The sequence below is a fragment of the Siphateles boraxobius genome, unplaced genomic scaffold (assembly GCF_051911475.1).
Source record: "Siphateles boraxobius isolate OS27281-9 unplaced genomic scaffold, OSU_SipBor_1 53, whole genome shotgun sequence".
In the NCBI taxonomy this organism is placed as follows: Eukaryota; Metazoa; Chordata; class Actinopteri; order Cypriniformes; family Leuciscidae; genus Siphateles; species Siphateles boraxobius.
Genome location: NW_027509175.1, coordinates 7,715,801 through 7,739,953, shown reverse-complemented (window position 1 = coordinate 7,739,953; position 24,153 = coordinate 7,715,801). Strand labels below are relative to the sequence as shown.

At 38.9% G+C, this 24,153-nt stretch overlaps 1 protein-coding gene and 2 pseudogenes across 3 annotated transcripts in view; 1 reads left to right on the top strand and 2 right to left on the bottom strand.

Moving 5' to 3' along the window:
* The window catches only part of elfn1b (extracellular leucine-rich repeat and fibronectin type III domain containing 1b), a 127,783-nt gene that overhangs the window by 25,574 nt on the left and 78,056 nt on the right, over positions 1-24,153 (top strand). The window lies entirely within an intron of this gene.
* LOC143714191 (UDP-glucuronosyltransferase 2A3 pseudogene) lies at positions 16,801-24,089 on the bottom strand (annotated as a pseudogene). The gene is made up of 2 exons (XR_013195417.1): positions 23,973-24,089; positions 16,801-18,401 (listed from the first exon to the last, which is right to left on the bottom strand). The product of XR_013195417.1 is annotated as a UDP-glucuronosyltransferase 2A3 pseudogene (transcript).
* Positions 20,114-24,089, bottom strand: LOC143714192 (UDP-glucuronosyltransferase 2C1 pseudogene; annotated as a pseudogene). The gene is made up of 2 exons (XR_013195418.1): positions 23,973-24,089; positions 20,114-21,717 (listed from the first exon to the last, which is right to left on the bottom strand). The product of XR_013195418.1 is annotated as a UDP-glucuronosyltransferase 2C1 pseudogene (transcript).

Here is a 24,153-nt window from a genome sequence, read left to right as displayed (position 1 = left end):
GATCCTCTAGAGACAGAGAACTCTCCATGATAAACCTCATTCCTGCAAGGTGTCCTCTTTCAGAAAGGCAGAGAAGAGGAGAGCTTTGAGGTTGGAAGTGAAACAAAGAAAAAAATTAAAAAGGCAGTAATGTCTCTCACGTTACGGGTTTGGGGTGCGAATCTTCTTTTTTTTAGGATGGGCTTTATTTTGAAAAGAGATGAGCAAAAAAAGACAAGAAATGAGAGAGACATTGAAAATCTTTCATATAATTATGGTGTAGCTTCAGGCGTATTGAAAGGTGTCAGACCTGCACTTCAGACCCCATTTCTTGTGACACGTACCTGAGTGTGTATGAGTGTGTGAGTTTAAATAAAATCATGCCTATGAGGTTTAAATTCATTGCAGGCCACACATGCATTTTTTTGAACATTTCAGCCGTCTGTGAGCCAGACTTCAATATTTTCAAAGGTTCGATGAAACTGTGAGTCAATAAAGTGCATCTGTTTCTTACGCATTCAAAATAATTATGCCATACGTTTGTTTCTGTGCCAAAAGCATCACCACAAAGAATCGCACAAATACTGTGATATACTGTAATTTAGTCACATATACTATACTAAAAAGCTGAGCTATCTCTTACTACTAGAAAAAGTAGTTATTGGCTTTGCCAAAAGCATATTATTATACTTTTTCATTGTGCTTCAAAACCTGAGGCTGCTTTATTTTCTCAGTTTATTTCCTAGATACTACTGTTATTGTAACAGTGGTTTACTGTGTAAATCCTCTGCATATTTCTGTATACATCCGTATTTGCATAAAGCTCTATTCTATTACATTTTGAAGTATAAATAGTGCGAGTAGTGTGATCACATTGAAAATTCCAAAAAGAAGAAGTACACTTCAAATATTTGGGACGGCACTTAATTAACTGAAAAAAATGCAATGTGGACACTTCATCCACTCAACTGGCACAGCTTTCCTTATGTAGACGAAAGGGAAGGGCTATCAGACTTCAATACTGGATGATAAAATACATACACTACATCTACAGTGTGAACAGAATATAGTGGGGACAGGTAGAGTGGCTTATTATTTATTTATCCTAATTTTGTTTTGGAGGTCTCCTATAATATAGATTTACATGCATCTAAAGTCAAAAGACACTTTAATTTTCTTATAATATACATTGCACATCACTTAATTTCTCAAATGATTGAAGTCTGACGTTTGAAAATGGTTTGTTAGAAGATTCAATCTTTCTAAACTCCTCCTTTCTGTGAGCCTGCTCTGCTCTGATTGGCCAGAAGGCCCAGTCTGTTGTGATTGGTTTACCAATTACAACGCTTGTCAGAAACGAAACGCCTATTACCATAACTGAACTTCATCTCCGGGGGCTTCCTCAGCGCTTGATACACAGAGATACAAATTATGGCGTCTGTTTTACAATTCCAGTTTAAGTCCTTGTCCTTTTGAATTGCTCGCAAAGTGGATTCGCAGTGCTGAAAACAGCGTCTAAATAATTAACACAGGGTTTATTAACGACAAAAACAGAAAAACAAAACAGGATAGACAACACTAGACTAAGACGATAAACCAACAACTAAGACAGGATCAAACACAAGGGGATTAAAAAGGGAGAAACTAATAATGGCAGCAGGTGACTTTGGTAAAGCAATAAAGACAAAACGAGGATAACAAGGGGGCGGGGCAAGGTAACGAGACAACACAAGCACATGGCCCGAAGAGCCACGCGCTTGCACACTAAACATGTTTGTCATGTCTGTTATGATCCTACCCTAAGACAAGAGAAGTATTAAAGACACAAGGGCAGAATCATAACAGAACCCCCGCCTTAAGGAGCGGCTTCCAGACGTTCCTAAAAGGGAAACCAAGCACTAGACAAGACAGACCGAGAAAAAGACAAAAACCAACAAAACATGGCGAACATTAACAACGGCATACATGAATAAACTATAACATTGTTAGGATGAAACATCAAAAACAACATACAAGGCAGAGGAGGAGGAGGAAACAGAGTTTTTAGGAGGTGTACCAGAGTTTGTGAGGGATGGTTCAGGGTGGGTCGACGTGCAAGGGATCCTTGGTCCATGGGATGAGGACTGGGGACGAGGACTCTGGGCAGGCTTGTAGGGAGACACATGAGGAGAAGACTTAGAAGTCCGGGGTTTTGTGGAGACAGGGACGAACGGGGAAACAGTCTGGGGACTAGTGGTGACAAGGGAGACCGGGAAAACGGACTGGGATACTGCATTAGTGGCAGCAGCAACAGACTCAGACACAGAGGAAACAGAGGAAGACGAAACAGGACTCCTGACGGGGGACAAGGCAGGCGAAGGCGCAGGACGCAAGACAGGGGGTGAAACAGACGATTGTGGAGCTGGAACAGGGACAGAGATCTCGGAAGATGATCCGGAATCGACGCTTCTCACTTCAAATTCAGTTGAGGCGTCGAAGGCAGCAGACTGGGGATCTGAGCCTTTGGCAGCTGGCCTGGGATCAGCACTTACGGCAGCTGGCTTGGAACCAGTGCTCACTGCGGTTGGACTGCGATCATAACTCTCTGCAGTAGACTTGAGATCGGTGCTATCTGGAGCATTTGGAACAGGGACTGGGGACAAGACAGAACATCGAGAATTCTGGCAAGATGGGATAAATATTCGGACAGGGTTCTGGCAGCGATGATGACTGGCATCTCCTGACGAGCTGATACGGACTGTATCACAGCCTTTGCAGCGGAATCGGCCGCTGCTTTCTCCTCAGCAGACATGACTAAAGACTCAGAGACGACATTCACCGTACAAGTCTCTGGAATGGATCTCTCCAACGCCGACTGGGAAATAGCGCTTTCTGCAGCAGGTTATAGAACTATGTCTCCTGTTGCAAAGACCTGAACCGCGCTTACAGCAGCGGGGCCAGGAACAGCGCTTTAGACTTCAGTGGCGGGTTGGAGAGCCATCGCGTACTCCGGAGGAGGTAGAGACGGAGAACCAGAAGCTCCCCTCCTCCTCTTCTTCCTGGGTCGCGGAGCGGAGACGTAGCCAGACTGGTGACCGGAGAGGAAGGTGAAGCAGGAACCGTTACAGGAACTGGGGAGCGCACCGCAGGCGAGGAGGACTCCGGGCAGGAAGACTCCGATGCTGACTCCCACGACGGGTGCCTTCCACGCTTACCATGAAGATTGATGGACGTGGAAGGTGTCTCAGGTGATGCGGCGGGACTGGGTTGGTCCCCATGTGTAGCGACGGCTAGCAGACGACCCTCAGGGATCACAGGAAGTGTAGCGGGAGAAGAAGACTTTGTAGTACCCTGCAGCTCCCTCCGAGACAGACTGTCCACCATACTGTGGAACGGGTGGGTGACCAGTGTTTCTCGTTTAGCGAGAGGGACGTTGAGAACCGCGATGAGGTAGCTATTGACCAGGACGTCCGGCAATAAAAACCTCCTTTCTTCCACGACCTGGGCGTACTTCCTCAGGGTCAACTTACCCTGAGAAGGGAAAGGAAGCTTGCCTTCCCGGGTGTCGGTGATGACTGACTGCCACCATTGTTCAGGGTCTGACGGCTGCAGAGTAGGGAAAACAGGCGCGCTGTCTGCTGGGTTCCTTGTTGGCCGGTTCATTCTGTTATGAGGTTGAAGGATGAACTCAATCGCAGACAGTAAATAATTAACACAGGGTTTATTAACGACAAAAACAGAAAAACAAAACAAGGGGTCAAAACAAGACAGGATAGACAACACTAGACTAAGACGATAAACTAACAACTAAGACAGGATCAAACACTTCTTTCAGGACAAGACTTTCAACAGGTTACTCATGGGTTGATTCACACAATGTATGACAATGAACCGGCACAAGACAGCAAACACAAGGGGATTAAGAAGGGAGAAACTAATAATGGCAGCAGGTGACACTGGTAAAGCAATAATGACAAAATGAGGATAACAAGGGGGCGGGGCAAGGTAACGAGACAACACAAGCACATGGCCCGAAGAGACAGACGCTTGCACACTAAACATGAGTCTGTTATGATCCTACCCTAAGACAAGAGAAGTATTAAAGACAGAAGGGCAGAATCTTAACAATAGTGGAACTTTAAAATAATTTATTGACTGAAACAAGGTCATATAATTAATTAAAAGTTACTTCAGTAAGACATATAGAGTTTAACAATATTTTAAAATATAAACCACATTTTGGAGTCATAAACAGCATTGACAGCAAGTTGATTGACCTCTTGGCTGTGAACACCAGGCACAAGACTCTTAAACAGCCAGTAGTGCTAGACAAACACGCTTATCTGAGGGACCCGCGGTGACAAAGCATGCAAGCACTGCTTTGATGAAACTGTGGGTGTGAGCTGTTTCAACTGACAAAATATTCAAGAATTTCTCATCTCAGTTTGAGCACAGATCGAACAGTTCCCCCAGTGTGACACAGCTTACTTTGAACGTCATGTTTTATTTACCATTTTTGCGTTTTATTGAACCAGCATGCTATCTGGGACAGCTGACATAACACTCCTTTTTTTGTTTTCTTTTAGGACACTTGTAAAGTGTAAAAGCAAGAAAATAAAATAGTATAAACCAACACTAACGGTTTGATCTATGACAGATGGATAGAGAGAAAAATAGTAAGAGGATATGTCGTAGAAACACAGCCGGGATTAAAACTAGTTCAATCTTCTACGCAAAAGTGAATGGATGTGAAAGATACCATGCATAGCGTAGATATTCAAACTGCTCACTTTTAGTCACCTTCCAAAATGTTGATATATTTGTAAACATATCGACTAATTGAAAAAAGAGGTCATAACAATGTATTTGTCTGTAGCCCACTTTACACATAGCCTTATTATGAAAAATATCCCATAATTTACTCACTCTCAAGCCATCCTATGTGTATATGACTTTCTTCTCTTAGCCGAACACAGAGTTATATTAAATAATGTCCTGGTTCTTCCCAGCTTTGTAATTGCATTGAATAGTGCCCAAATTTTAGAAGCTCCAAAAAGCGCATCCATCCTTTATAAAAGTAATCCATACAACCCCAGTGGGTTAATAAATGCCTTCTGAAGCAATTACTACTTCTTTTTCATTTCACAAACTATAATCACTTGTTTCCGGCAACGGGCGTATGCGTGATCACGACTTTGAAAAAGGGTAATAATAGGTCATCTTTGAAAAAGCATATGTTGAGTTCCGTTCATGCAGACAAACACAGAACTGACTTAAAGGGCACCTATTATGCAAAATTCACTTTTACATGGTGTTTGAACATAAATGTGTGTTGGCAGTGTGTGAGCAAAACCACCCTAGAATGATAAAAATCCACCCAGTGGTTTTTTTACAATCTCAATTAATCATAAGCACTGTCTCAGAACGAGCTGTTCTAAGATTCGGCTCACTGTGACGTAGAATTGAGCAAGCCCCACCGACGTGGATTGATTGACACTGTGGTTTTGGCATAGACCCCGCCCTCGTGAGCTGTTCACCATCCTCCATTGTTTCAACGACAGCCGGTGTTCTGACGATTTGTGCTGCCTTGTCGAAAATGTCTCCTAAGAAACATAAGTGTTCTGTTGTGGGATGTAATAATGTACATAGTAGTTTTCACTTACGTCAGACATCAGAGCCACTGAAAACGCAGTGGATGGATTTTATTTACGAAAGAAAGGCGCCACTTAAACTTCCAAAATACATTTATGTTTGCGTGAATCATTTTCTGACTGACTGTTTTTTGAACGAGGGTCAATTCAAAGCAGGTCTTGCATCAAAGTTAATCCTCAAGTGTGGATCGTTGCCTACTGTTCGCGATCCAACGTCACCTCCAGTAGAAGTAAGTGTATTTTATGATTTTTGAGCAATAGTCATTTCAGTCGATGTGAGCCAATTCAACAACAAATGCGTCTAAAGTTGTTGTCGTCGTCGTAGGATGTCTGTGTATATAATTCAGACCTTGTTTGTATAGTGTGTAACCACACGTTTATAAATATATTTTTTAAAGATATTGTATTAAAAACTGTGCATGTTTTCTGTAAAGACAAGACATCAAAATTGCTATGTTTATACAAAAGCCAGCACATCGACATGAAGCTGTAGAACGAGGGATATTGGCGTGCAGACAGAAACATCACATAAATGTAATTTCGTTTGTACGTAGCAAACGTTATCACAGTATTTGTGTTTGTAGTTTCAAAAAATTGCGCCAACGTTATCACAGTTTGTGTGTGTGTTGCACATCCATAATTGTAAAGGGGGCACGATTACAACTCTATAAGTACATACATGTATCAAATAACCATTCCGAGACGTCCTGGTCCATTCTCATTTGTGTTTCTTCTGCCGGAGTCTCTTCATCATCTGGGTCTGATTCCGGTTCAAAAATGTACGGCTGAATGCCATACAAAACAGCGGGTCTGTCATTCTCAGCCATTCTGCTTCTACCGACTGTTTATTGCCATAGGTATGCAAGCTACGCCCTCATCCAAAGGCTGGGCGGGGATATGCAGCTCATTTACATTTAAGGTGGTACACACCAAAACAGCTCTTTTTAAAACAGGCCCCAAAAATGACATTTTCAAATGGTTATAATAAATTAACTGTGGGGTATTTTGTGCTGAAACTTCACAAATACATTCTGGGGACACCCGAGACCAATATTACATCTTGTAAAAAGGGGCATAATAGGTGCCCTTTAATGACATTGCAGTGCACCCTGATTGTTTTAGGAACACCTCATTTAGAATGTGTTATATACACTGACAGATTCTTCACCTCACACACACACACTTTTGATTTCTGCTATTAATTAGGTCATAATGGAATGAGATATGTAATTAAGAAGCACCATCCTGTGACCTTTTGCCCGTTCTGTGCCTGCCAATAAGAGCAGTGCCTTCAGCGGAGACAACAGATGGAGACCAGGTGTGTGTGTGTGTGTGTGTGTGTGTGTGTGTGTGTGTGTGTGTGTGTGTGTGTGTGTGTGTGTGTGTGTGTGTGTGTTTGTGTTTGTGTCTGGTTAGTTCACCTGTAGAGCCAAGAAAAAAAAGTGTATATAGAGAGAGAGAGAGAGAGAGAGATAGAGAGAGAGAGGGAGAGAGAGCAAGAAAGTTGAGCAAGTGTTAAATGGACAGGTGTCTGGACAGACGAAGGGCCTGTCAGACGATGTGCCCAGACACCAGGCTTTGTAGAGACTTTTTGTGTTAGTTATTTTTCAATCAAAAATTGTCATTTTATGTGTGGCATCTGTCCCAAGTAATTCATAATTCACATAAACATAAATAAAACAATAAAACCAGTTGTGATTCTACAAGCAAATGTTTGTGGTTGTGTAATTTGAGGTGCTTGCTGAGGTATGCATTAGAATTAGCACTGCTCATACTTTGGGTTAGAAATTCATTTCTTTTAATCGAAAACATGGCAAATAACAAAATAATTGGTAATAAATTTAGATTGTTTTTTTTTGCAAAAAGGTTGATGACAGTTTTTTAGAGGCAATATTAATGTATGTATGTAGGTCTTATGTACACAAAATTCAAATACTGCATACTGTATACAAAAATATACACAAAAATGTGGTAACATATTGCAGTATATAACTAGATGTTGTCATTCATTAAACTAGATTTTGTCAAATAGACAACTATTCCACGAACAGTGTAGTCTTTATTCCTGAATGAATAGCTTCTATAAACTAGATCTTTTTAGTGAATCAAATACATTCAGTGCAACCAGTCCAAATTCAGAACGAATGATTTCTATGAGTCGGCTCCAGGTGTGCTGCACACATACTGAAAAGTAAAACGTAAGCATTTCTATCGCCCCCTGGTGGCTGGCTGCAGTATAGGTCATTAACCCCGCCCTCTCTATGTAATCGAAAGGGACGCGAGCCAAACTAAAAAACTTCAAATACATTTTATCAAAAGATGGTTTCTGTCATTTTAGGTAGTTCTTATCATGCAGACGTATGTTCAAGTATTCATTTTCCAATAAGTTTGGTGTTATTAAGTATTGGTTAATTATTTGATGCAAAACAAACCGGGGTGTAACGTCATACCGCGGCTCCACCTCCCGATCACTACAGCGCAGACTCGAACTCCGAACAATGTAATCGGCAAGGCCCATTTCTAGGATATTTTGACTTCCTTTTTTCTACAGTGAAAGGAATCTTTTTTACAATCTATTGAAGGCTTTTTTTTGTCTTTTTACGTGGCACTGCACACACAACATACACACATTAAATAAGTAGCCAAAATGCAGTAAAATTTTGCATATAAAACTACTTCTGCTTCACTTGACCTTCATAAATGAACACAGCTTAAGGTGTTCACATGGTCTTTACATGTTGTGTTTTCCTCTGCCTATATTTTACACCTTTGAATGTTTCTAAAAATCACAGCCATGCATGCAATCAAAGCTTTTGAATGCTATTAATGAGACAGTATAAGTGTGTGTGGAGAGAGAGAACAAGACAATGTTTAGACTGGAATACAAGTATACTATTTAATGCGCAATATATACTTTATACTGCCTACAATTAAAAATATCATTTGCAATGAACAGATAAATGTTTCAAACAGTAGTATGCAACACTCACTATATTTACATGTGTACTAATAATGTGATTATGTTTACGTGACACAAGCAAACTTCTTCATTTCCGTTTACAAGCAGTTTTCACTATCCATTATTCTAAATTATGTAGATGTGTTACTAGCCGTAGTTTTAATCTACTTACATCAAATGCAAAACACATTTCTATGGACGTACAGTATTAGATTTTTTTGGTGACGTGCCTAAAAATGTCCTTGACCTTCAATATACTGCATTATATTCATATCATGTGTAACCGCTCCTACTTGACCCGCTACAAGCCGTCTCCGGCTTGGGAGTCGGGCGCGTTAACAAGGACGCTAAAGCCCCCAGCCTCTAGCATTAGTCGCCAACGCGCCTCTTGAGGCCAGGGGAGTGACGTATGTTACACTCACCCCCTAAACCTCAATCCCATCTGGGTCACGGCACCAAATGTAACCGGTCCTACTTGACCCACTCCGAGTGGGACTTGAACCTGCATTATATTCATATCATGTGTAACCGCTCCTACTTGACCCGCTACAAGCTGTCTCCAGTGTGGGAGTCATGTACATGTTTACATACCCATTTCTTTAAATTAAAATCGGAATACGTCACATATCTAACTATTATTATGGTTACTATGATTATGAGCTTAATCATATTAATTTGATCAAAGTATTGTTTATATGTGGTTATAATTAAACAAAGTTTAATTGCAATATTGCCAAAATCTCATTAAAATTCACATTTTGAGGGTACATGTAAACGTAGTCATTGTCACATGACCTCATGTTTAATTCAGCGAGTGCCGTCCAGTTATCATCTTGAAAATAAACTGGTTATGTTGCATTTTTAATCCAATTTAGCTGTCAAGATGTCAAGATGGAAATGATATAAAAAAGCAGCTTATATTATTTCAGGTTCATTCGCAACACTTCCATTTAATTCAGAAATGAAGGGTGTAATCTAGCATACTGCATTGTGGGATTCAGTATTCCGTGCATGCTGCACATTTTTGCATATGTAGTTGGTCTTCCACGCATTTCATAATAGTATGCATGTACAGTAAACTTACTGCAAACTGCAGAAATAGCATACTACTACTTATACTATTCCAAACATATCCTGAGAAAAGGAGAAATGTTAGTAGCATTAAAACAAACATAAATTCACACTGCACCGACCGGCCCTGACCAAAGCGGACAATCATCCTGATTATACTCCATCACTTCTCAGACATTCCATGAGCTGACAAACGTCATACAAACGCTGACAGACGCAGACAGGGGTAAAACACTGATCTGACAAAACCTGACAGTGTCTGTTGCCATTGATCACCGTCTGTCGGTGCTTTGTGAATTGGCCTTAAGAGTGAAAAACATTTGAATATGTAGAGGTGGGAATGGGTAGTAAAAGGTAAGGAAAGACAGAGTTAAAGAGAAAAACTGCTGGTGGGAATGAAGATAGAGACACCTTGACCTTGGTGGTCTTCTCTTCGGCTTGATCAGCAAGTCTGTGTGTTGTTTGTGTATTTAAATTGGATGCAGAAAGATACCTGTTTGTGTGTGTGTGTGTGTGTGTGTGTGTGTGTGTGTGTGTGTGTGTGTGTGTGTTTATAGCTCTCTAAATTAACTGTTTAGAAGTTGCTTAATGGCCAGATGGCATAAAGCAAATGAGTTAGAGTAGGAATTGAGTTTGCATATTTATGAAGCTTTTCTGAATAATTAATGAGATGTAAATTGAACTGAAGTTGATGGTGAGGCCAGTGAGATGTGTAATGCATAGGTGTGTGTGTGTTACATGCAGAAAGCCATCAACGTTCTTCTAATCTACACCCTTTGAGTTCATGAACGAACAAAAGGATCAAGAGACTGATGTCTTGTCTCATGCGTATACAAACGTGTTTGCTTTACTAAGAAGACATACAATAAGCATTACTCAGACGGTTTCTGAATGACATTAGAGTTCCAAATTGGATGTCTGTGATTTCATGCACTGATTCAGATCTCTGTAATTATTATGAAAATGGCAGTGTCTGTTCGGTCTAGGCTTCTGTTGTTTTATATAAACAACATGGTCATGACATGATAAATCAAATTTGCCTTGTGACATATGAGATCTTTATTTACTATTAAAACATCTTGCAAGTTTCATAACTTAAAACGTCCTCCATAAACAAAGCAAATCAAGCTCCAAAAACAGCTCGTTTTGATATTTTGGAATCTGTGATGTCACTCGGGCAAATACAATTGCATCTGCCTTCAGAGCAAGACATCGTTGTTATACATAATCACACTAGCCCCACCCACTGGCATTCAGTTGCTTAACGGCTAACATTTGCCTACACTGAATGTCGTGTCAAAGCAAATAGAACCAATTATAATCACTGACGCTGTCTACACTGGATACAGTATACAGATGCGTGTTCAGTTTCTGACATATTCCACTCACTTGAGTCTGTCGACAACAGAACAAATGTAAGAATGAAAGAACATTCGCTCTGACACTTTCAGTTTAAACAGCTCGTTTGCATCTCTGTACAGACTACAGAAAGATCCCAGTGTCGAAAAAAGTGGATGGTTTAATTTAATGGCGTCCTGGATCGCATTGAATGATTTTGTTGTGTAAACAAGGCACAGTGTAATGGAGAGTTTGCAAAGAAACTTTTGTTAAAAGATGAAGCAACTGTATTGGATCTGACAGCAGCTGCATTGCAAACCATAAGTAAACAATTTCATAATGCTTTGTCTGTAAATGACGGCTTTATATGGATAATGTTTTCAAAACACTTACTCTCGTGCAATAGAGAGAAGGGGTTGGTGCTGTTTCCTATGCAGTGAAGTTAGGAAATCACAACAGTGGCCGTTTACTGACAAGCCTTAAAGGAGATGTCACTTAAAATCATTTGATATTCTGTCAAGGGTTGAAAACTTTTTTACACACACACACACACACACACACACACACACACACACACACACACACACACACACACACACACACACACACACACACACACACACACACACACACACACACACACACACACGTGTGTGTGTGTGTGTGTGTGTACACGTGTGTATACAGTATGTATATCTCAGTGGTATACAGTAGTGTTCTGAAATGAAGAGGCAAAGTCTTGTTTTTTTAATGTTTTTTTATCAATCAAATGTATATTCATGTCCCAGTTACACTTAATGTTGTCACATTTTCCTGGTTAAACATTATTTTACAATACATAAATAAGAAACCAAATGCAATTTTATTTTGTATTTTTTACAATGTAATTCATGTTCTATTCATTAAAACCAAGTAAAAAAGGCAGTAAGAATTGAAACAATTTATTTTATTTGTGAACTGATGTTCAGCTGTTCTTTTTATTAGTCAACTTATTTTCAAAATATCAATCATCAAACTCCGTATTCACAGACATGAAGATGTCCCTTTCATTTTACCAAGCTGATTGCTCACTGAATGCTCGTGTTTTCAGGCCATTTCAAGTTTGATTTTGACGTGACATAAAGCAGTGATATCGAAGTGAGTGAGTTGTTTACTCACTTTTTAATTAGTTTTTCCATTAACGCCATCATTCTCTATATTCAGGCCAATTCAAAGACATGCACAAAAACAAGAGGCGGGATTTATCACATAAACCAATCATATCCAATTATAAGCAACCATATCCAATCATAGTGCGATGGAGACATTGCCTTCTCTCATGTGACTTTCCCCCATTCATTTTCAATTACCCACACCAAACCATTAACCGCACGCTTTAAGGGGGTCTGTTAAAACTCAATGGGCTCAGGGGAGGCAAGAGAGATGCAGACTCCCGCTGTAACTTTACCTGCTGGTGTCGCTATTGGACACTGTTACGTTAGAAAAACCAAAGTGATTTATACACTTTTTAATGTCACAACTTGTAATATTTGCATTTTTGTAATATAAATGATTTTATCATCCAATTTTTTTTTCTTGCCTCCTGAGGAAACGCTCCTGATAATCTATGTGCGTGTGTGTGTCTGTGTGTCTGTGTGTGTGTGTGTGTGTGTGTGTGTGTGTGTGTGTGTGTGTGTGTGTGTGTGTGTGTGTGTGTGTGTGTGTGTGTGTGTGCACAAAAAAAACCTTACCAACATTATAAGTGAACCTCGGGGAACATATTAAAATAACAAAAAAATCCATGACATCAAAATGTCGATTTAGACAGCAATTAAAGTACCACATAACCCTGGTGTTTTTGTCAAAAAAGGTCACAGAAATTCAGACTTTTTCAAATCGGAAAGAAATAAAAATGAAACCCCTGTAAATGCTGGAATTATCTCTAAAGTCACTTTTTGTGATGTTTTTTCATGCTTTTTTTCACCACACAATGATATACTATCAACATGTCAGCAAATATTGATATATGTGATTATTAAATGTAATTCATTCATTTAAATAAAATTGACTAGATTTACAGTTTCTAATCACACTTTTTTTTTTTCCAGAAACACACTTTTTGTTTTTTTTGTCAAGTCAAGCTTGATATTACATTTCATTTTGAATGTTTACTGTGGTCGATGTTCCCTCACTGAATCGGTTTCAGTTTGTCCGAAAAGTGTGACGAACGACTGAAGGACATTTCCAGCGTTCGGCATGAGTGTGTCATGGTTTAAATCTGAGGGGGTGGGGAAAAGCTAAAATTACTCGCTTCAATGTACTTAAACATTAATAAAAATGTGCTTATGCTGTCTATCCATATTCTGACAGAGGAATACTGCATGCATTACACACAAAAGCTCTGAGACTGAACATAAACAATTGCACACTGTCCTTTGGGGGGCAGCATTTCACACCATGCGGCAGCTTTGTTTCAGAAAATAGAAGCACATATGAGCAATGGAGAAACTTTAATGTGTCCGGATTTTTTAGCCCAGTTTTCACACATCTCACATCCTCATTCTTTAGAATGACTAATGGGGTGAAAGTACTGCCCCTCAAGGAAAAAGAGAGGGAGAGAGAAAAAAGGAAGTTTGTCCTATTTAAGTGGACAGAGCACCCTTTGAAGGACATTGAGATGAACACACACACACACACACACACACACACACACACACACACACACACACACACACACACAAACAAAAGGAGCTGCTACCCTCGGGCTGTCATGGTAACCTGGATAAATGATGAAAAGGTTTCTGTTATCTTGCTTCATTGTGCTCTAGAGTACTTTAGTATTTTTGTCATATTAACATGAAATTAGAATTAGAACTAAATAATGCAAATAATAAGGTGTGCTTTAAAATAACTTGCAGTGCAAACAATTGGCAAATATGGTAAACAATTCAGTTACTTACTCACACACACACATTTTGTGCATGAACTATTGTAGGCTACAATGAGATTCATATGTATGAAATGTATATAGGACTTTTATTTGTTTGTTGGTGTTCACATAGCCACATGAAGCGTAATAGAAATGTGTGAACATCACCATCATGATGTCTAAACATACATAGTGCACCTGCTGATACTGATGTTCAGACATTGTCATTTCCTCTCTGATGTTTGCCAGAAATAGTCTGCATGTTGTCTAGGTGAAGGATAATGAGGATGATGCCAAACAATCCTTAAAATAAATAGAAAACAACGACACACACACAGAAAATTTGCTTGCACATACACCTTCTGCATTTGATGAATATTCTTTAAAACCTCAGTTAACTGTATAATGATGTCAAAAAAAGAAGAAATGCTTTGTATTTCTGCGCGGATAAAAGCTTTCAATTACGCTTGTATTTTTAGCAGCTCGGCTGCATATTAAAGTACTTAAGCAGCAGAAAGTTCTGCTGTGGGTTTTGTAAAGCGTGAAGTCAGGAAAATTTCAAACACGCATACAGATTATGTGTGTTCCAGATTGTGTACAGATATCTGACAGCAGAAATTCATGTAGATGCAGCCCAGTGGTTAGTGTGATGAGTAAGGCTGTCTGTAAATCTACCAATATCCCTGCATTTAAGTCTGGCTCGCTTCATGAATATGGTATGCTTTTCTCCTGCTTTTCTGTTAGAAGAGAACCATTATTTTAGTGATTGTTGTTTTATTTGTTTTCCCCACTACATCTACGTATATTGCTTTCTCTTGCTGTTTCAGTCGTGTACATTTACATCTATGGATAACCTTTTGATGCATGTTGCATGAATTCTACAGAGCAAAATCAGCATTTATTTGACCAAAATTCAAATACGCAAGTTGACTATCTAGTCAGTATATTGTATGCTTATATGGTTGCCAACTAGTGAAACACTACAGATTATTAAAAAATATGTTGGATATTAATTAAATATCTTCTATATTATTTCTGACAATAAAGCACTTGAACACAGCAAACTCATAATTACAACTTCAGAGGTGGAAAGTAGGAAATATCACTTAAAGCAATAAGCAAGCAATATCACACAAGCAACTCTCAAAAATGCTGTGCCTCGTGCCCAGCTGCCCTTACGGTCTGATATTCACAAAAACTAATGTGATTTTGCTTTTATAAACAGGTCGTAAGTTAGTATTGAATTACTTCCATTTTAATGGATGTTGCCAGTCGGTTTTTGCTCCAACACATATAGTGGTGTTGTCCTGAACAAATCAGCAAATTGAATGAATTGGGAGAATGAATGATTCAACGACTCACTCATTAAAACAGTATTTTGATTCATTCCTAAATAAATTAGTGCTTTGAACGAATTGATTGAATGAATGATTCACTGTTAAAGACAGTCAGTTGTTGCCACCTAATAGCATATTAAAAACCAACTGAAAGCATTACAGTTTTTTTTTAAACAGTCTTAATACTCTCTAAATGTAACTGTTTTATGGGGCATCACAACGCAACTCTACAGCTAGCTATAACCATTTTCTCAAAACTCTTCAGACAGTGAGCACAACATCGCATGTGGGCTAAACTGTGGATCATCTTCCATTGCTTTGGCACAAAATGCATTCAGTGATGACATCTTTCATTATTTTCTCACTTGGACACAAAAGACCACCAAAACTATAATAGTGAAAAAAAATTAACATAATACAAAACTGAATAAGCCAAAACCATATTGAAATATATTAAGAATCTGAAATACTATCAAAACAAGTAGATGGAGCTTAACACCTACACGGATGCAAGTCTTTCATTTTCATACAAAAGGGGATAATTTAGGAATAAATGTGTACTGTAATGTAAATCATGTAACATAAACTGCATTGAATTATAAACAGTATAGAGAGTCATTATTGTTTTGTAAAGACATTTTTCAAAAGATAACATTGTTGAAACATTTTTAGTTAGAAAATGTTTGTAGGTTGTTGTGAGTGACAAAGTGTGTTTGTTGTATGACAACCTTTACTTTCTTATGGAAGAATGACTGGATTTGAGATATGTATGAAGTGCTTTAGTGCATTTTGAATTTGAAATTAACTGCTGTGCCAAGTTGACTTGGTAAGAAGAACTGTGTGAAGAGTTTTGAAAAAGTACCCTTAGGATTGAGGAATGTGTCCTAGCAATTGTAAAAAAAACAACTGTAATTCAATTCAGTCAGTAAATTGGCCAATAAGAACTGAGTCAATGCAAATGAGAAAAACTGTGGTGAAACATCCCACCACTTTTATACTGACAAAACACAACCAACTGAAGTGATATACTCGTACTAGAAAAGCCTGCTTTAGGGCATCTAAAATATATCCTAATTTGGGCTGCTAACACAAAGGTCAAAGATGTGAATCATAAACTGGAGACATCTACCACCACTGTGCTCTTGAGCAATACATAATCACAATCACAGGTTGCCCCAATGGATCCGTCACTACTACTTGTGTCATTCAGAATAAAACTTGTTTATTATATGTCAAGTAATGAAATGTGTTTTGTTGATTTTGATTGACAAAAAAATATTTTTTTTGTAAAGAAAAGGTATACCATTCTGTAAAAATGCACATTCTATGGCTAACTGAGCAGGTATTTAAAAATGTATTATTTCTCAAATCTATTCCCCCTAGCATTCTTGTTATAGACATTAGCTGAGATGGATATATATATATATATATATATATATAGAGAGAGAGAGAGAGAGATAGATAGATAGATAGATAGATAGAGAGAGAGAGAGAGATAGATAGATAGATAGATAGATAGATAGATAGATAGATAGATAGATAGACAGGTAGATAGACAGGTAGATAGATAGATCATCATTATTGTAGCTTGTTTTTTGTTTTTCTCATGCATATTTTGCAGCAGAAATACTTGATAACCGCATATATAGTCAGGATTATGAGTGACACAGCAGAAAGCAGGAACAGAATGACATCAACAGAATGATAAGAGTACCACGGCATTTTGTAAGAGTCTGTGCGCAAGTGGGCGGCACCTTTGTGCCTCATAACAAACTCAATCCAGAAGATGGCGTTGTCCAGAGGCTTCACTGGGACGTCCTTGTGAACCCTTTGGAGCCTCTGCATGTTCTCCCGATAAGAGGGCTCATAAAGGACCTCTTTGACAGTATTAAGGAAGGAGTCCTTATCCACTGTGGCAAAGTCTACATTCTTGGCTACACCCTTTACTCTCATTTTAGAAAGATTATCAGGCTGGTCAAAAATCAGCCCAAATCCAATGATTGGTACCCCGTGGTAGATGGCTTCTTGAATTCCATTAGTTCCTCCATGTGCCACAAAGGCTCTGGTCTTAGGATGACCCAGAAGATCATTCTGAGGCATCCAGTCCATCATTAAAGTGTTGTTTCCTAGTGCAGATGGTCTCTTTCCTTTGTACCTCCAGATGATCTTCTGTGGAAGTTCTGCAAAAGCTTCAGCAATTGCCTGTGCCACATCATCAGGAAGCTGACCAATGAGAGTGCCCAGAGACATGATGATGACACCATGCTCCCCAGAACTCTGCACAAAGTCCTCCAGATCTTGTGGAAGAGGCTTTGATGGCTTGCACTGAAAACCTCCCATGTAGACGATGTTTGGCATAGTGGGACGCGGAAATTCAAAAATAAAATCAACTCTATGGAGCCAAAGATCAGCACCCTGAAGTAAAGAAAAGTAGGATGTTTCTGGGCCAATGAACCGTTTACAAAGAGCATTATAAGTTGGAGTAATCATGATAGCTATCTGTATTTCTGCTATGATGTACATTACTACATTCTTCACTCTTTCCAAGAAACTCATGCGGTCTGATAACTCCAGCATTGGAGCAGGAACATAAGAAAGCGGTGAAGGAGCTATTGCAAAATGAGCCTCACTGTAAACTGTCCAACGGACATTGTAGACAATGGGCAGTTTGAGATAATGACCCAATAGAGTACCTCCTAAATGGACAGGATCTGTTAGAATCAAATCATATTTGGCATCATTTAAGGACTGCATCAGCTGCTGGTCTTCAAACATGTTGACTATCATCTTGTTTTCTACTTCAAGCATCCCTAAAAAACTTTGCCACATCTCTATTTCCAGCTTCAGACGAGCCAAGATCGAACCCTTCCTCAGAATTCCCAGTAGTTTAGATGCAAACACCTTGAAGAATTCTTCACTAAATCCTCCTTCAGACTTGAGATTGATTGATCTGTAGTGAGGAGAGAATTCTTTGATGTACCAGCTGTCTGCCATCCGAATGACTGTAACATTGTGACCTTTGGCATGAAGTGCTTCAATCAAGATGTTCATGTTGACCCAGTGACTGCCATCCACAGGAAAGACAAGAACCTTCCCGCTCTGAACAACTGGTACAGTCGTCAGCAGGAGGGTTAATGTGATTGGCCCAAGCACCAGAAAAACCTGTCCATTCATATTTCCTGTTGCAAAGAAGAAAAGATACAATTCCAAAATGGTCCAGATTGTAAATTTGAACAATTATAGTTTAAAATCATGCATAATATATATAATTATTGTATCCTTGCTTTAAAAAAAAAGGAACTGTATACATTGAATGCACAGAGGAAATATTTAGAGGCAAACTTCAGCATAATAAAATATTAAATTAATTGCATTAACTAAAAACAAAAACATTATTAAAAAAAGCATTATAGACAGGCCTACTATATACAGGATCCATATTTATTTGCTTTGGGAAACCTTCAAATATTACATGGCAATATAAACATGAATCACAATAAGATAGACTGCATCTTTTTAAAATGAAAAAATAATAAAAAATCTCACCCATCATTGTGTAGAATGAAAAATCTATCTGTTAACGTTTGTTAAATTGAGTGCAAGTCATCCAACTACAAGCACAGCATTTTTCCTTGCTATGCATGTCAACATCTATTTATATATGTAAGTGAAGGTTCGTTTAACAATATTTAAAGGGCAAGGGGCATTTACCTTCAAATATCTAGTTAATGAGTTACTATTAAAATTTACGTTTATGGTACAAACTAACTCCCTTTACTGTTTGGGTTTAGGCACAACATGAAGTTGAATAAACAATGACAACATTTCCATTGGACTAACCCATTAACAAAAAGAAAAATATATTAAAAACTTCCCTTTCTTTTTAACAATCTGCAAATGCATTAATCCAACAAAGTCTGAAACCGAAAAAAGTATAAAGTTTTCAACTAGTTAGTATACCTTAAACAATGACCAACGGTAGAGAGTAACACACAAGCTTTCCACAGGTGATAGTAATATTATTTATTTAGTAAATCACATAATCAGGTATCAGCTGTCATGTGACTCTCCCTGAGGAAGGCTTATGTTGAAATGTGCAGGAGAGATATCGTAACTTTTTGTATGGCTGTGAGAAAATAAAGGCTTTTAATTAATAAGAGTGTCGTGATTATCTAGCTTTTGTTTTTTGGACTAGTTAGTATACCTCTTTAAATATTACTTCCATGAGTACAACAACCAATATGAATACTGTATATTCAATACAATATAAAAATAAAACATATGGTTCTCCATTATTAACAAGGATGACATTGGGTTTTATTGGCTTTATCCATATAGTGCTTTTGCAATAAAGGAACCTTGAACTTCCAATTCCTAAGAGCAGAGATTCATAAAATTTGTTTAGGATAGGATCTACCTAAAGATGTATAATCAATATTTGGACCCTCTTCTAAAGAAATGTCCTAAGTCAAATCAACAAAAAATAAAAGACTATTTGATTATTATTATTACTAAATTTAAATGCAATTCCTAATATATCACAACGTACATGCGTGTGTGTGTTTTTTGGATTGAGATATTTATAAAAAATACATATTATACTGTCTGACAAGACAACCATAACCTTTAATTGCTTTTAAAGTGATCTGTATATACATAAATAATATGTATATTGATGAAGCCTTCAATCTAAGAGACATGTAAGCATTCCAACTGTACCAATGTACATAGATAATTCTGTGTAAAGAAAGGGTTTCACATACCCTCCAAAGTGCAGATTTGGTACAGGATTTGTAGCGTTTAACCCACCAAATTAAAAACATACATTGATGAATTAATTAAATTTACAAAAATTAAATAATAATAATAACAGTAGTAAAAGAAACAACAGTCATTCACTTTTGTTTTTTGTTTTTCTCATGCATATTCTGCAGCAGAAATACTTGATAACCGCATATATAGTCAGGATTATGAGTGACACAGCAGAAAGCAGGAACAGAATGACATCAACAGAGTGATAAGAGTACCACGGCATTTTGTAAGAGTCTGTGCGCAAGTGAGCGGCACCTTTGTGCCTCATAACAAACTCAATCCAGAAGATGGCGTTGTCCAGAGGCTTCACTGGGACGTCCTTGTGAAGCCTCGAGAGCCTCTTCATTTTCTCCCGATAAGAGGGCTCATAAAGGACCTCTTTGACAGTTTTAAGGAAGGAGTCCTTATCCACTGTGGCAAAGTCGACATTCTTGGCTACACCCTTTACTCTCATTTTAGAAAGATTATCAGGCTGGTCAAAAATCAGCCCAAATCCAATGATTGGTACCCCATGGTAGATGGCTTCTTGAATTCCATTGGTTCCTCCATGTGCCACAAAAGCTCTGGTCTTAGGATGACCCAGAAGATCATTCTGAGGCATCCAGTCCATCATTAAAGTGTTGTTTCCTAGTGCAGATGGTCTCTTTCCTTTGTACCTCCAGATGATCTTCTGTGGAAGTTCTGCAAAAGCTTCAGCAATTGCCTGTGCCACATCATCAGGAAGCTGACCAATGAGAGTGCCCAGAGACATGATGATGACACCATGCTCCCCAGAACTCTGCACAAAGTCCTCCAGATCTTGTGGAAGAGGCTTTGATGGCTTGCACTGAAAACCTCCCATGTAGACGATGTTTGGCATAGTGGGACGCGGAAATTCAAAAATAAAATCAACTCTATGGAGCCACAGATCAGCACTCTGAATTAAAGGAAAGTAGGATGTTCCTGGGCCAATGAACCGTTCACAGAGAGCATTATAATGTGGAGCAAACAGGAAAGCGCCTTGAGATTCAGTTATGATGTACATCATTACATTCTTCACTCTTTGAAAAAAGTTCATGTGGTCTGATAACTCCACCATTGGAAAAGGAACATAAGAAAGCGGTGAAGGAGCTATTGGAAAATGACCTTCATTATACAATGTCCAACGGACATTGTAGACAATGGGCAGTTTGAGATAATGACCCAATATGACCCCTCCAAACATGGCTGGATCTGTAAGAATCAAATCATATTTGGCTTCTTTTAAGGACTGCATCAGCTGGTGGTCTTCAAACATGTTGACTATCATCTCACTTTCTGTTTTAATCAACTTCAAAGAACTTTCCCACATCTCTATCTTCAGCTTTAGACGAGCCCATGTGGAACCCTTCCTCAGAATCTCCATAAGTCTGGATGCAAACATATCCAGGAATTCTTCACTAAATCCTCCTTTAGACTTGAGAGTGATTGATGTGTAGTGAGGAGAGAATTCTTTGATGTACCAGCTGTCTGCCATCCGGATGACTGTTACATTGTGACCTTAGGCATGAAGTGCTTCAATCAAGATGTTCATGTTGACCCAGTGACTGCCATCCACAGGAAAGACAAGAACCTTCCCGCTCTGAACAACTGGGACAGTCGTCAGTAGGAGGGTTAATGTGATTTGACCACATATCTGAAAAATCTGTCTGTTCATGGCACCTGCTGTAAAGCAACAGAGTAACAATAATGTTCTGACAGACTTTTGAAACCAGTTGAATATATCAAGTTGTAATATTAGTGAAGTGTAAATTGTTCATTCAACATTGCATTTGAAAATGTGAAATATTTTAACAGATTGTAAAGTTAAATACTAAGCTTTGCGGCAGGGCAGCTGCACTGAAAGGAGTCATAGCAAAGGAGCCACTACACAACTTTTGCAGTGCTTTGCTACTATTTGCAGTCTAGACGTGTCAACGCTAGTTACCAAAAGTCAGAGCCAGTCTGCAGATTTTCGGCCTTTGGAGCCAAAAATCGTGTAGTATATGATAGGCACAGATTTACATTTTTTTCAGACTATGGTTCTATTTAGTAGGAAGATATCAAACATGTTTGAAATTTTGAGCCGATTTTAGAACACACATTGTTTTCAGTTGTTATGCGTATAGCAACAAGCTGCATGTTTCTGCATGAGTTTGTTAGGCTGTGTGTCTACCAAAGCATTTTTAGCCAGCTGAAAATGCCAGCGTTCCTCTGAAAACGATTTGTTCCAGGCGCTTGAGATCACTTCGGCATGCTGTCTTTTTTCAGTTAAAGGAACAGTCCACCGTTTTTTGAAATAGGGCTTATTCACGGTCTCCCCTACATTAAGATAGGTGGGCAAAAGCATTTTGTCTCAGTGCATGCATTGTCTTAATTTGGCAGTGCCGACACTAGCTTAGCTTAGCATAATGAATGGAAACCTATGTTTTCAGGTAGCATGTCGTGTGAGTAAAAGTGATAAAAAAAAATTGTGGCCGCTGTATTCACGAGTACAAATCGCAATTCAGTTTAAGACTAGGCGATTTCCTAGGCAGATATTGACTTGGGACTATATTAGGGTGAATCACAGGCGAAGCACTGTTACTTGGGCGCAGTCATATCATGCAACACCTGAAATCCCCCAACTTCCATCAACATACCGGCGTGAATATTAGCTGGCTATTTTTCGGACAGTAGACATAGTGAATGGCGATGGACATGGGGGATTTTGTGCAAGATGAAGAGGGTGACTTCTCAGACAGTCAAGATCCAGAACTATACCTCTACTAACCAGAGTTTTCAGAAGAGGAGCTGCGTCAATGGAAACAGACCGACAGAAGGAGGAGGTTGCGATCGCTCAACAGCCTGAGGACGTGAGGATGAGAGCCAACACAAACTGGTGGTGTGAGTGTTGGGGAATATGCCAACCTAGCCTCAGTCATTTCATTTCACAGGTAACGATAACAGCGATTTTTTTTTTTCAATCATGTTGTTCATGCTAAACAGCTTGAACTCAACATGAGGTTATAATAGATGAGGCAATTGAACCATACTCTATATACAGCTTCTCAGCATCTATCTTAGAACTGAATAAAGACACAGATTCATGTAAGGAAGAGTAATAAAAGACAACTTACATGTGCACTTTTTTCTGCCTGTACTTTGAAAATTGGATGGGACGGCCGTATCCTTCAGACGTGGTACCGTCTTTCTGGTCCTATATACCATTTTTTCAACATAGTCCTCCGGTGCAAAATGCTCTTCGCAAACACAATACTGACTAATTTTGTAGTGAGGTGGTGTAGTACAGATATCCAGAGCAGCTAGCCATCGATTTCTCAGTTCCACATTCGGTGGAATTCTGTGAAACATTACATTTGTGTATGTCCTTTGCTTGTTCTCACAAACTTTTGCTATGCAGGTAACTTCTCAAACTAAATACAATCCAAAAGCGAAGATCCTCGGTGCAGGTCAGGTCACGCCGGTATGTTGACGGAAGTTGGGGGATTTCAGGTGTTGCGTGATATGACTGTGCCCAAGTAGCAGTGCTTCATCTTTGATTCACCCTAATATAGTCCCAAGTCAATATCTGCCTAGGAAATCGCCTAGTCTTAATCTGACTCGTTGTGAATATGCAGGCCACAAGAAGTAATTCGTTTTTTTTAATCACTTTTACTCACGACATGCTACCTGGCAACATAGGATTCCATTCATTATGCTAAGCTAAGCTATTTTCAGCGCTGCCAAACTAAGACAATGCATGCATTGAGACAAAACTGCTTTTGCCCACCTATCTTAATGTAAGGGAAACGGTGAATAAGCCCTATTTCAAAAAACGGTGGAGTGTTCCTTTAAGACGCTATATGTGCTGATGCAGAATATCCAAAGTGTTGCTAGTATTAGTATCACTAGTAGTGTTTTCTTAATATAAAAATGTCAATAGAATATAAAGTACTTACTCTGGCTCTTGTTTTCAATGATTTTGTTCTGTTGTTTTGCTTCTTGTTGTCGTCTGTTGCCGTTGTAAAAAGGATGTGACGGTTGGTCGGTGTGGTATTTGTCCCGCCCTTCCTTCACTGTGCTTGGACGGCTTGGTAAAAAGAGACAGTGATGAGCCTGTGTTTCACCCAAAGTTGAACA